General features: G+C 39.5%; 1 protein-coding gene across 1 annotated transcript in view; it reads right to left on the bottom strand.

Moving 5' to 3' along the window:
* The window catches only part of LOC127425347 (potassium voltage-gated channel subfamily KQT member 4-like), an 87,256-nt gene that overhangs the window by 72,381 nt on the left and 978 nt on the right, over positions 1-13,897 (bottom strand). The gene's annotated exons all lie outside the window — the stretch shown is intronic.

Here is a 13,897-nt window from a genome sequence, read left to right as displayed (position 1 = left end):
TCACTTAAAATCTTGTTTTCTGTTGGCTGCTTCCATATACAGTAGACCTTCTCAGTGGTGCTAAGACAGCCACACCATTGAATACTTTATTATATTACATTTCAGCACTGTTTCTAATTATCCGCATAAAGCAAACAACAAGCAACACAAGCAAGAAAGACAGAAAGTCATTCACATAATATGCAAAGTCATCAAGCAAAATCATGAACTAATTATTAACTAATTTGTAGGGTGAGATTCAGTTACAAGAAGTGTGAATGGGATGATGATGTATCCTACTACAGTGTTAGTCACCTCTTCAGTTTGAGACTGTTTAACAACTCCTGGCACCATTGCCCCTATTTGTAGTCCAAGAACCTTTGCGAGACTCTAAAAGCCCTTGTTGTGTTAATCACAACAAGGCCCTTGTTGCTCAGGGCTCTTTGAAAACAACATGTGATTTTCTATATGTAGTGTTATGGAAAATGGATGGGACTAAAGGTCATCTCTGGCCTTCTAAACATGATCCAGCTGCATCCCAGGCATTTGCTGAGGTACATTACGTACACACACCTCCAACCCCAAACTCTTACAAATATCTCACCAACAGTGTGATGGCTTGTAGGTCGCAAAAACACACACTCGCCTTTAACTTTTGTTAGTCTGTCTTAATCTGGGACAAGAGACTGTAGGGGTGATAAAAAAAATTACTCCTGTCTGTCCCAAACATAAGTGTTATTTAAAGATCCTATGAAATCAAAATGGGAGTTTTGTGGCTTTTAGTCAATGTCTATTTGCTTTGAAGTCATCTATATGGTAGTGTACTCCTAAAAGTTGACAAAATTCACCTTTAGCTGATATATGCATTTTAAAATGTACAATCTTTCTCCTCTGGGAAACAGGGTTGCCACCTTGGCCCTGTAAAATTCCTGGACACCTGATCAATGACTGAAAAACATTTTGCTGCCATCATACAAGAAATAAAACATTATTTATGATTGTTTACTCCTTGCTTGATATGGAAATTACTACATATATAGCATATAATTCAATCAAACACTAACATCAATACACTCCATTCCACAAAATTCCATAAAAATGTATTGTCATTTTTAACTAAATTAAATAAAACTTAAATATTTATTTATTTAGTAAAATATTACTCAATTCAATTTGATGGAAATTTGTTATGAAATTGAAATGCGTAAATCTTAAAAATAGGCTCTTTTTGTGTGTGTGGGGGGGGGGGGGGCATTATGAACTAAAGATACTTATAGTAAAAGGAAGGACATTCCTTTTTTAGAACATTAAATCATTATAGTTGTAAGTTGACTAAGGTTTAAAGGATTGATCACACAAAGGTGAAAAAAATTACAATCTTAATTATCTGAACAAACCAGTTCACTAAAATTAATTGGAATTTCTTATGATTCATTTGAGAATGCATTTGATTCTCCTCCTTGCATAGTGTGCTTATTAACTAGGCTTCATATGTATGAACGCGTCTGGAAAATATTGAAATTCCTGAATTTTGCATCCTGAATGGAATTTAATTTTTCCAGGACAGATGGCAAAAAAACATGACAATCCTGGAAAATTCTGGACAGGTGGCAACCCTACTGGGAAAATGGACAAAAAATATTGATGACTCATCCTGCACTACTGTAACACCTGAGACATTTGCCCTAGTGGCCACCAGAGGTCGCCCACTATGTCCTTGTGTTTGCTCAGTTTTGGTCAGTTGTTGTTCCTGTTACCCTACATCGATGTAACGTTTGTTCTGTTTCCAAGTTTTGGTTTTGTTTTGTTCCTGTGTTTTCAAAGTTTTGTATCTGGACTAGTTTTGTTATTAAATTAAGCTGCATTTAGATCCTGCTCTCTTGACTCTTCCTGCAATTGTTACAGAACAACTGACCATCACTATGGACCTAGCGGCTTTGCAACTGCTGTTTCTCAAACAGGGAGACTTAACCGTCGAGCAGTATTCTGAGCATTTCTGCCATCTCACACAGGATTTTAATTTGTGAGATATTTGTTTCAAGGACATCTACCATTTTGGACTCAATGATCCGGTGAAGTCCTGCCTGCCTAGAGGCAAGTGTGAACTCTCTTTAGCAGAATTCATTGACTATGCATTGAGGCTCACATTCTCCCCTTACACTGTGGGGTATGGCGGGAACCCCGTGCTGCTGCCAGTGCCCACACCTGCCACGGTCCATGAGTCAGCGCCCACGCCTGCCACGGCCAACGAGCTAGTTTTTAAAGCCTTGTCCGTCCCAGAGCCAGCATTGCAAGCCTCGTCCGTCCCAGAGCAAGTGTTGCAAGCCTCGTCCATCCCAGAGCCAAGCCAGCTTTCATGCCTGCTTCAGCCATAGAGGAATAGAGCACTATGTATCTAGTGGTCTCCAAGCTCCCTTCAACGGAGACCACTTTCTCCCCAGCCTCGGTGGTCCTGGAGACTTCCTTCCTTGGGCCTCCCATGGCTCCGCCCCTCGGGCCTCCCATGGCTCTGCCTTTCTTCATCGAGCCTCCCACGGCTCCGCCTTCTGAGTCTCCCACAGCTGTGCTCACGGCCATCTAGAAGCAGAGGAGGAGAAGAAGGGCTCATACTCCCCAGTCACTGCCAGTGTTCATGGCCACGGAGGCCATTCCTCTATCACTGCAAATGCTCACGACCACAGAGGTCGTTCTCCTATTACTGCCAGTGCCCATGACCACGGAGGTCATTTCCCAGTCACTGCCAGCGCTCCTGACTACGGCGACTCCGCCCTCAGTGTATTCCACGACTCCGCCCAATCCTCCAGAGACTCCTCCTCCAGCAGTTCCGTCCGCTCTCCCAGAGACTCCTCCTCCAGCGGTTACTTCCGCTCTCCCAGAGACTCCTCCTCCAGCGGTTCCGTCCACTCTCCCAGAGACTCCTCCTACAGCGGCCCGCCCACTCCTCCTCCAGCAATTCCGTCCGCTCTCCCAGAGTCTCCTCCTCTAGTGGTTCCGTCCGCTCTCCCAGAGACGACTCCTCCAGCGGTTCCGTCCGTTCTCCCAGAGACTCCTCTTACAGCGGCTCAGCCTGCTTCTCTTCCAGCGGCTCTGCCTCCTGAACCTGTCCTGGCCCTGTGGCCGCCTCCCAGGCCTCTTGACCCAGTCCCGGCCCTGTGGCCACCTCACAGGCCTCCTAACCCAGTCCTGGCCCTGTGGCCACCTCTCAGGCCTCCTGACCAAGTCCCTGCCCTGTGGCCGCCTCCCAGTCCTCCTGACCCAGTCCCTGCCCTGTGGCTGCCTTTCAGGCTTCCTGACCCAGTCTCTGCTCTGTGGCCGCCTCCAAGGCCTCCTGACCCTGTCCTGGCCCTGTGGCCACCTCCCAGATCTCCTGGCCGTCCGCCTGATCTGCCCTGGTCTCCTGGCCATCTGCCTGATCTGCCCTGGTCTCCTTGGTCTCCTGGCCATCCACTTGATCTGCCCTGGTTTCCCGACCGACCGCCTGATCTGCCCAGGCCTGCTTGGTCTCCTGGTTTATGCCGGTATTCGGACTCCCCGTTTGCTCCACCTTGGCCACCTGGTCCATTTTGTCCTCTCGTTTCCCCTGTGCTTTCTTGGACTGCCGGTTCCATAATGTCCTGCTCCTCCCATGAAAAAATTTTTTTTGGGGTGTTATTTGTGTTTAGGAGCACCAGGAGTCGCTCCTTGGGGGGGGGGGGCTATGTAACACCTGAGACATTTGACCTAGCGGCCACCAGAGGTTGCTAGAAGTTGAGAGACTTTTAGTTTGAAGTTTTGTGTTTACCTTCTTGTGTCTCTGTTCCTGTTTCCTGCCCTGATTGTTCCCAGCTGTATCTCGTTTACCTTGTTTGCCCCAGTGTATATTATGTCCTTGTGTTTGCTCAGTCTTGGTCAGTTATTGTTCCTGTTACCCTACATCGATGTAACGTTTGTTTTGTTCCCAAGTTTTGGTTTTGTTTTGTTCCTGTGTTTTCCAAGTTTTGTATCTGGACTAGTTTTGTTATTAAATTAAGCTGCATTTAGATCCTGCTCTCTTGACTCTTCCTGCAATCATTACAACTACACAGATCCCCCCCCCCTCCCCCCATAAATGTGCAATATATAACAGAGCTTACTGTGTGGAATACTGTATCCAAAAATAACTATACTGTATTCTAAAATGCAAAAAAAAAACAAAAAAAAAACAACAACAACAACAACCAAACAGCAACAACAACATCAACAGCAACAAAAAACACTTTATTTAAAAGATTTCAAGAACTGAATTAAACATGCATCATGATGAGTTCATGTGACAACATTGTTTAAAATGTATAGCATGGAATAATGCCTACTGTTTCACTATTAAAAATAAATACTCGGCAGTATACAGTGAACAGTATACTGCACACTATTAAGTAATTAGTACACTAGAGTTCCATTCTAAACATAGCCAAAGTTCATGGCTGTGACATAACTGAAGTCTTTTGCCTCTTTTAAAAAAGGGATCTTCACCAAAACTTCTGTTTTCAATAGTTAATATGTCAACACAGTACAGAAAGTTTTTGCTCGTCAAGAGATTTCATGGCGTCTTTCAAAGGAGCAACATTTTACAGGCTATCAGCCTTTTGTGGATAGATTCTTATAACATCAAATTTTCTTCTTGTGTCCTAGCAATGGCTCAGTTTCACAACAGAGGAATTTGTCAGTAGTTTCAGAAACAGCAGCAGGTGTTCCCTGTCTGATTTGCTTTTAATGACTGCATTTCACCCATCTCAACAGACAGAATGATGCATTTTGTTCTGCTCCCAGAGACACGACTTTTCCCACAGCTGAGGCTTTAGTCAAAACATTGGCAATCTCAAGTCTTTCTCCAGCATTTAAATCGGAGTACATGTTTAAAATGTGTGAGAATCTAAGGCTTCATTCACACAGTCAGTGTTAGGATTGACAACTATATTTACTAACAGGAGTGACTCTCGAATGTTCTTGTCCACACAATGGCTGATGAGCAGCTTGAATAGTGTCTTTATGAACAAACAACCAAAGTCAATCCCCTTTTTTGTTCTCGCAATAGCCATGAATAACATCTGTAACCATAGTGACATAATGTAAATATCAAAGATGGCAACTTCCATAACCATACATTTTTTTCCATAAAATTTAATGAAAATGACGTAGCTGTGGCAACATTTTTGCTAAATTATATTACGTGATTCATTACACATATCGCTGCAGTTCTGAGATAAAATGTCCACTGTGTGGCGCTCAAAGCAAGTAATTTTTTTTCCAAAATAGATTATGTTTTTAAGGTTAATGTTCTATTGAGTTTTAAATCAACAAAATAAACAAAACCAAATAAACATAAAAAGCAAATGTGACATGAACAATGCAAATGCTGAAGCAACTACAACATTTTGTAGTGCTTTCATGACACTTTCAGTTCACGTGTCGACAGAGGTGGAAAGTAACGAATTACAACTACTCTCGTTACAGTACTTGAGTAAATTTTTCACAATTTTCAACTTTAAGCATAAATAAATAATAGTACTTTTAATGCTACTTGAGTTGATTAAAAATTAACTTTTCAACTTCATAGTTTTCACCACAATTACAAAGTAAAAAAACAAAACATAATATTTCTGAATTTTTGGCATGAAGAAAGTTATAAACACTGAATCTGTTTATAAACTAAAACTCGCTGTGCGCGGCACGACAGAAGCCCGCAGGGCACAGCATCATGAGCACAGCAGCTCTCATAAACTGCCGCCAGTGTCCTCTCTTCTCTAGCTTCTTCAAGACTTTCTGCCCTGTCACTATACAAGAAATATAATACTATGAATTTTGGTATAGTTCATTTTATTCTGGAAAAGAGCCATTCATTCAGGTATGAGGGAAATGTCTGAACACATAACCACTGATCAAACTTCACTTGTTTTTAAGGTAAGCAATGATTTAACTGTCAAACATTAACACAATATTTTGACATATATGTGGGGATATCTTGTTTATTGCTACTATATGTCTAAAACAAACTTTTTATATACATTAGAAAGATACAATGCCAATAGTGTCAGAAATTAACAGGGAATTAGCACTTTAGAATGCTATTGTAAGGAATAGGTGACACAGTATATGTTTGCCATCACAGGTAAAAAAAAAATGGAAAAAATGCAATTTAAAACAATTATTTCAAACCATAATAATAATTAGCAATTAATGATTTTGGCAATATTTTTTATCAATTTAATGCATCCTTAGTGAAAGTAATTTCTTTCAAGAACAAAAATGTCTGTGTTCTAAAAATGGAAGCGTATATACTATATATAATTTTCATAAAGTAACTTGTAACGTAATTAATTGGGTAGTTTTTTGGCAAACTACTTATTTACTCTTACTTGAGTCATAATATTTCTCAGTACTTCTACTTGTACTCTAGTTAATTATTTCTTCAGTGGCAGTACTTTTACTTAAGTAAAAAAAAAAAAAAAATCAGTATTCTTTCCACCACTGTGTGTCGAGCACCACTTCAGCTGAGCTATCGCCAATTTGATCGTGCACGAACAAGCAAGTTAACGTAGTTGGTTATGTAATGCAAACATTAATATGTATCGCCTTACAAGTTACTATAGTAAAATATTTATTAGATATCATAAGATAGTAAGCATTGTGTTAGGAACAGGGTTAAAAAGTACGTGTTTTTAAACTTGTGATTTGTGTGAAAGTGAATAAAAGTCATTGATGTTTTAGCACCTCTAGTGTTCATTTCATCAAGCCACGTAAAATAATTTTGCGAAAATTTTGGTATAGTTACATGATGCTATGAGGCCAGTTTGTCCATAACACCAGAAACTCTTAACACAATTGACATGACATTATTTAATAAATCCAATCGAGGCTCCAGATCATATGTGAAATCTTATTTAACTCACTAACTTTTAATGCTTTTTACATTTTTAGAGTAGAGCAAAGCATTTGGGACACACTCACACCACAGAACTGATTGAGCAGCTCTGGTGGAAGACAGCAACTAGATCTAAAACTAGAGATGCAGCGATACTACTTGGCCAATACTGGGGGGTAAATACTCATATCATGATATAATATTTCAGAGTACTAGTACATCAACACAATGACATGGTTGCACATGCTGTGCATGGCGCTTCTAAGACAATATATAAACATGAAAAACTTTTTGGTGTTTAAACCATTTAAATCTAGAATATAATTTTTCATTTTATTCATCTTTGCCATATATATGTGTGTGTTTTCTCACATGTGCACACTCTCTCTTTCTCTCTATTCATGCATGCTTGTGTAAGTGAGCAAGAGAATGCTTTTACAAGTGCTAGTCAGTTATCCATGATTTTTTTTCTCACTTTTTCTCCCAATTTGGAATGCCCAATTCCCAATTTGCTTTTAAGTCCTCGTGGTTGTGTAGTGATTCGCCTCAGTCTGGGTGGCAAATCCCAGTTGCCTCTGCATCTGAGACCATCAACCCGTGTATCTTATCACATGGCTTGTTGAGCGCGTTGCCACGGAGACATAGCGCGTGTGGAGGCTTCATGCCATCCACTGCGGCAACCATGCTCAACTCACCACGCACCCCACTGAGAACAAACCACATTATAGCGATCACGAGGAGGTTACCCCATGTGACTCTAACCTCCCTAGCAACCAGGCCAATTTGGTTGCTTAGGAGACCTGGCTGGAGTCACTCAGCACGCCCTGGGATTCAAACTAGCAAACTAGCAAACTCCAGGGGTGGTATCCAGCGTCTTTACCACTGAGCTACCCAGGCCCCCTATCCATGATTTTCTATACAGATAATTCCAAATGTTTTCTGTCATACTGACAGATAAAAAAAAAGCAAGAAAAAGAGAAAGAAACCCATTTAAAACTAATGCACAAATTTTCATTTTATCCATCTTCACGTGATACTGTATATAAGGCTTCTCTCTGTCTCTGCATGCTTGTGTTGGAGGGAGAGCAAAAGAACACTTTTATCAGACACGCACCAGACAGTCGTTGTTGTCCAAAACACTCCGACTCCAAAATTAATATATGTGTTATGTATTAAAAAAGATGCTGGAAAAAATTATAGGAGTTACTGTCAGTCACTATTACTTAGCCCAACAACAACATCAACAACACAGGACAAAACAATCGAATGAACATCAAACTCTCTCAGGCACAACACATTAAACCCAGAACAATCTATCAAGTCTAAGGCCGCATTGCCCACTCCGTGATAACACCATTAAAGCATAACGTATCATACATGTTAGCTGTGTTACTTTTAAAGGTAAGCTACACCCTGCTAAAATGGTCCTGAATTGTCATTTTTAATTACTGAAAACACTCATTTTGGCTAAATCAAGATATCAAATGTTCATACACAAATAGAATGCTGTACCTACCTAAAACTAGGTACTTGGTACTTGTATCAGTCTTCAAAAACTGGTATCAGTGTATCCCTATATAAAACCTTTGGTTTACACTCAGCTCATATCTCCATCTCTGAGTTACCAGAACCCCACATCAACAAACACAATACACACAACATGAGACAAGGATATGTGTGGTGCTGTGTGGCTATCACTACTGTATGACTTCCATACAACTAGTTGTCCAGTCAGTGTGGTTGCGTTCACACAGTCCTGAAAACAGGATGCGGCTGTCACTCTCATTCATACCTGAACTGTGTGTGAACATAGCCGTATTTAGCAGACGACTGCTCTGTGAATGTAGCCTACGTGTCTAACTACTGGATTTTAGAAGGAGAAAAGCTAAGAGAGAGTGTGTCAGGTAGGAAATCAGAACGAAAAGCTTTTCTGTGCTGTACTTTACCACTCTTTACAACAACCTTGCCAAAAACGAGGCACTCCGAGAGAAACACATTGCCTTGAGCTGCCTCGCAGGGCAAAGCTAATTAAGCGATCAAGACATTACACCCCTTGCTTCATTGCAATCTCAATTTAATGATCAATGGGCTATTTTATTTCCCTGAGCCATGCAGAATGTTCTAATCTACATTTAGTTTCATATTAATACAGAGACTATACCATGGCTAATACAGACATTTAAGAGACTCCAGATTAAGTGTCTTATTATCAACTATTAACTTGAATTTGTCATAAGGAACGTACAGATACCAAACAATCACTTATGTACAATGGAACGATTAATATAAAGGCACCCAAAGGACATTTAATATTGAGTTTATCACAGGTCTGGGACAGCATTTAATCCAGTTAGACTGATGGACAGGCCAAGACTGCAGTTCTGGGCTTGCATATCAAGTCAAGCTCTTTATTCTGACTGACCTTGAACAATGAGATTATTTACAGTTTGGGGCAAACTGAGAAGACTCATTCCATACATTCACTCTACCAGGGATATAACAACCATTATAACTGGGGGCATGTTGTTCCCCCAACTTTAAGAAATGTATAAGTGTTTTGTTGGCTGCAATGCAAATAAAAACACTTTTAGCCGACCGCATAAAACTTCAAATTTGATCACACGGGAAATCTACATACCCTGAAATCAACCCCATACTGCCGAAATACTGACAAGAGTCATCCCCCATCAGACATTTTTTCCATCAATTCAACCATGATCACCTAGCCTTCTAGTACTACTGTTAGCGCATCATGCGTCAAATTCTGAGACATGGGTTTTGGTCCAATGAGAACCAATAAGTAATTGAGTTCTCATAAACAATGGTTTATGTGATTCGGAGGTTGTATGTTTTGCTTTAAAATTATATTTGTACTCCACTGATAGTTAGGTTTAGGATTGGGGTTTGGCTTAGTGGGTAAAGTTAATAATTATGCATTCCTGTTGACTGTATGACATAATTTACAAATAAAAATACAACTCGCTTTTGGCGCCACTCTGTGGACATTTCCCCTGGAAACTGAACCTCACACGTGCCCATACAGTGAACAACACTTCCAGCTTCTGCCACTGGGGGGCATTGATTTGAATCTCAGTAAACAGACCAGTAAACACCACATAACTTACTGTCGCCGAATTTACAGAACAGTATGGTATGGGCAGTGGATGAAAAGAATGTATAGAGAGTAAGATTTCAGCGAAATTTTTTGGCAGAAAACGGCAAAAAAAAGATATATATATTTCCAGTTTTCGGACAAAAGAGTAAAACAAGGCAGAAAATCTTGGCCAAAAATGTGAACAAAGAATGTTACTTTAAAATCCAGTAACAGAAACACTCACATGGAGAAAAAGCATTGTTTATGTTGCACATTAAAGTCCACATCCCCAGAAGTGAAGTGGTCGTTCTCTTGGTTATTAGCGCATTAATGAAAAGCGTTTTCCAGTGCTCAGATAATGTGTGTTATTGTGTGTCATAGCTGTTACGGCCAAGCTCCAATATGACATAAGAGAAGCATAACCCTTACAAAAAATCTAGAGTTCTGGCAAACTAGCTGCAAACTTGTCACAAATTTGCCACTCATTTTTTCTATATGCAAATTAGCTTGTGATTTGCCGCAAATGATTGCCAGAAGTTTGCAGCTCTTTGCTGGTAGTGGTCAACTTGCAGCAAATCCTTTGACAACAATGGACAATTTGCCACAAGTTTGCCAAAAAGCTCATTTGCATTTTAAAATTCTCAGTGCTTAATTTGCGGCAAGTTTGCGGCAAATTTGCCATTAACTCTCGATTTTTGTAAGGGAAAAGCACCATTGAAGTAGTCCATATGACTCATATGTTACTGTATATTCAAAGTCTCTTGAAGCCATACAATACTTTTGTAAATCGCACAGGATGCGTTTAATAAGTAAATATACAGTCTGCATAAGCAGCGTGCTTCAGTGAATGAGCGCTGCTCTGTTGTTGACACACTCATAGCAGCACGGGAAAGCACGACTAGTGAATGCTACTGTTTTTAGTGCAGCTCAAAGTTCTTCCTGGAATGTTCCGCTAAATCAAAAGCCAGAGGGTTTTGAAGTTGAGAAATTACGATTTAAATTGTATTATTGTATAATATAACGTTATTCTCATTGTCATCTCAGTTCCTGAAGCTCAACTGGTAGAGCATGTTCATGCCAAGTTCATGGGTTTGATTCCCAGGGAACACACAAACTGATAAAAAAAAAATGTAATATTCCAAACAAAGTCTAATTTAAAATAATAATTTTTGGTTTTCAGACTCGTGTTTCCAGAATCCTACAATTGCTAGTGCCCACTTACCAACGTCTCCAGTTAAGACTAATAAGCAATGTCAAGTCACGGATTATTATTATTATTTAATATCAATTATTATAATTCTTAAATTAGCATAATTAAAAAAGTTTAAACTTTTATATTGTGTTTTTCCACTTTTCAGATATGCTCATGAACTGCACAGACCATTGCATTAAATGCAGGATATCATCTCCATACCACCTGCCCTGACTAGAAACGATTCAGAGAATTAGACACTGGGTGTCTGAAACTTGAGTCTTAAATGGGACATAACCTTGACACTTCAGGTACTGTAAGTAAATCCTCATTGTATTCCATGCATGGGGACAAGGATGTTGCTCATCTAAATTTTTACCTTGCTTCTCCAAAGTGTTCACTTACAAAAGCTCTTATATGCAGAAGATTTCTGAGCACTGCAGTAGTTTCCTAAACCTCTATGTTTATTTTTCCTAAACAAATAAAAAGTTGTTTGTTACCTATAATTTGTTTAAACAGAACATAAATGCAGTTTTGAATATACTGTTTGGATTCTATATACATTATTAGGTGTGAGTGTGTGTACATGTGTGCATGTTAGTGTCTGAGTGAGAGACAGAGAGAGAGAGAGAGAGAGAGAGAGAGAGAGAGAGGGGGGAAGAAGAATAGGGTGCTCTGCGTAGATGTAAACAAATGGTGGCAGTGGCTTAGAGACGGTTATACTTGTCTAAACTACACTGGGGTGAAGCACGCCAGACCAAACAGTTTCTGTCCATGAACAAAGAGTCTTTTTACTCGGCTGACCAAAACACAACCAAAACTAATTGTATTGCTTTAAAACACAACTTAAAGGAATAGTTCACCCCAAAATGAAATTTCTGTTATTATTTTCTAAACTTCATGTTGTTTCAAACCAATACGACTTTCTTCCGTGGAACGCAAAAGGAGTTGTTAGACAGAATTTTAGCTCATCACCATTCACTTTCATTGTTTTTTGTTTTTTCATTCAATGAAAGTGAATCATGACTAAGGTTGAAATTCCCTAACATTCTGCCTAACATCTCTTTTTATGTTCTAAAGAAGACACTGAGGATGACAGCATTTTCATTTTTGGGTGAAGGTAAAGCTCCCTGACCCTAGGCTTAATTAGAGAACATTACTAACATTTGTGTCAATTAAAGTTAAAGTACATTAAAAAGATGATTAATGTGATTTGTGCCACATAACGTCATTTGTGTCTGCCCGATCAAAATATCCTTTTGAAATCAGATTTGAAATTGTTTACACTGAAGTTGTGCGATTACGATTTATTTTGGAAATTGCAATTAGATTGGCTGTGTAAAATAAAAGCACTCATTAGGAGATCAGTGAATTCATTCTGATTCGGCCTGTGTTGTGGTTTTGAGTGAGGGAGATGATGATGAATGACAAGCGGAGGTATGAGAGACTCTGATAAGCTCCCTTCTGCTCTAGATGGGGAAAGAACTGTAAAAAGGGAACAGAACTTATGCTTGTCACTCCTTTTAATAGCTTACTATGGGTTTAACAGTTGCTGAGACCATGAAAACTGCATGGTCTAAAATGCCTCTTTAATAAGAAAAATAAATCAAATTACAAGAGAGACGGTGATTTGTTGAAATGTCAGTATAATCAAAAATAAGTAATGCACACGCAGTTTAGCACTGATTTAAAAGCCTATGGAGTGTCGCCATGATTCACCTGCCTACTTTACACAGGGCTGGATTTACGCTCATACTCACAGACATCTATAAAGGACCTGTTTGACTTGCCATGCAGTTTAAAACTGATGAATATTTAACTGCAGGGGACAACTTCTGACTAGTCAAGTACAATGATATATACACCACTTCACACAGCTCATTGTTGGGGGTGGATTACTTCAAAATAGAAACCAGTTGAGACCCTCAACCAAAGAGAAGTAGGCTAATAACTAACTTAGAATAAACAAATGTCAAAGTTAGCATGGTAGAGGAAAAACCCCTTTGACTTCAAGCACATACTTGGCCTTTTCAGTTGGCAACATCATTTGTGACAGTGAATAAAACATTTAATAATGTGCTGTAGAGCGTCTCAAGCAGGGCAGGTATTAGAATGTGATCTTTGGGGGTTCTCTTTTTGTCTGACCATTGGAGTCCCCTTGGTCATTTTGCCATCCGACTGGGGGTGGGGTGGCCATGGTCTCAAGCCATTTACCTCTTTTCAGTAAATCCTGAGCAGTCATACTAAATATATGTATGAATATATATAATAGAGTCATATGGTTTCTCAGGCCTACTTTATTTCCTCTATAAGTTACTTGCTAGTAGTTGCATTGTTACTTCTGGCTAATACTTGTTCTAGAGTTTAAAGGGATAGTTCACCCAAAAAATGCAAATTCTCTTATCATTTACTCACCCTCATGCCATCGCAAATGTGTATGGCTTTTTTCTTCTGCAGAACACAAAAGAAGATTTTTTAGAAGAATATCTCAGCTCTCTTGGTCCTTACAATGCCAGTGAATGGTGACCAGAACTTTGAAGCTCCAAAAATCACATAAAGGCAGCATAAACATAATCCATATGACTCCAGTGGTTAAATCTATATCTTCAGCAGCAATATGATAGGTGTGGATGAGAAACAGATCAATATTTAAGTCTTTTTTAACTATAAATCTCCACTTTCACTTTCAAAAATGCTGGGGGGGGGGGGGGGGTAATTGGAGATTTATTGTCAAAAAGGTCTTACATTTTGG

Source organism: Myxocyprinus asiaticus, chromosome 34, assembly GCF_019703515.2.
Source record: "Myxocyprinus asiaticus isolate MX2 ecotype Aquarium Trade chromosome 34, UBuf_Myxa_2, whole genome shotgun sequence".
In the NCBI taxonomy this organism is placed as follows: Eukaryota; Metazoa; Chordata; class Actinopteri; order Cypriniformes; family Catostomidae; genus Myxocyprinus; species Myxocyprinus asiaticus.
The sequence above is the reverse complement of the archived record's forward strand: the minus strand, read 5'-3'. Positions and strand labels throughout refer to the sequence as shown.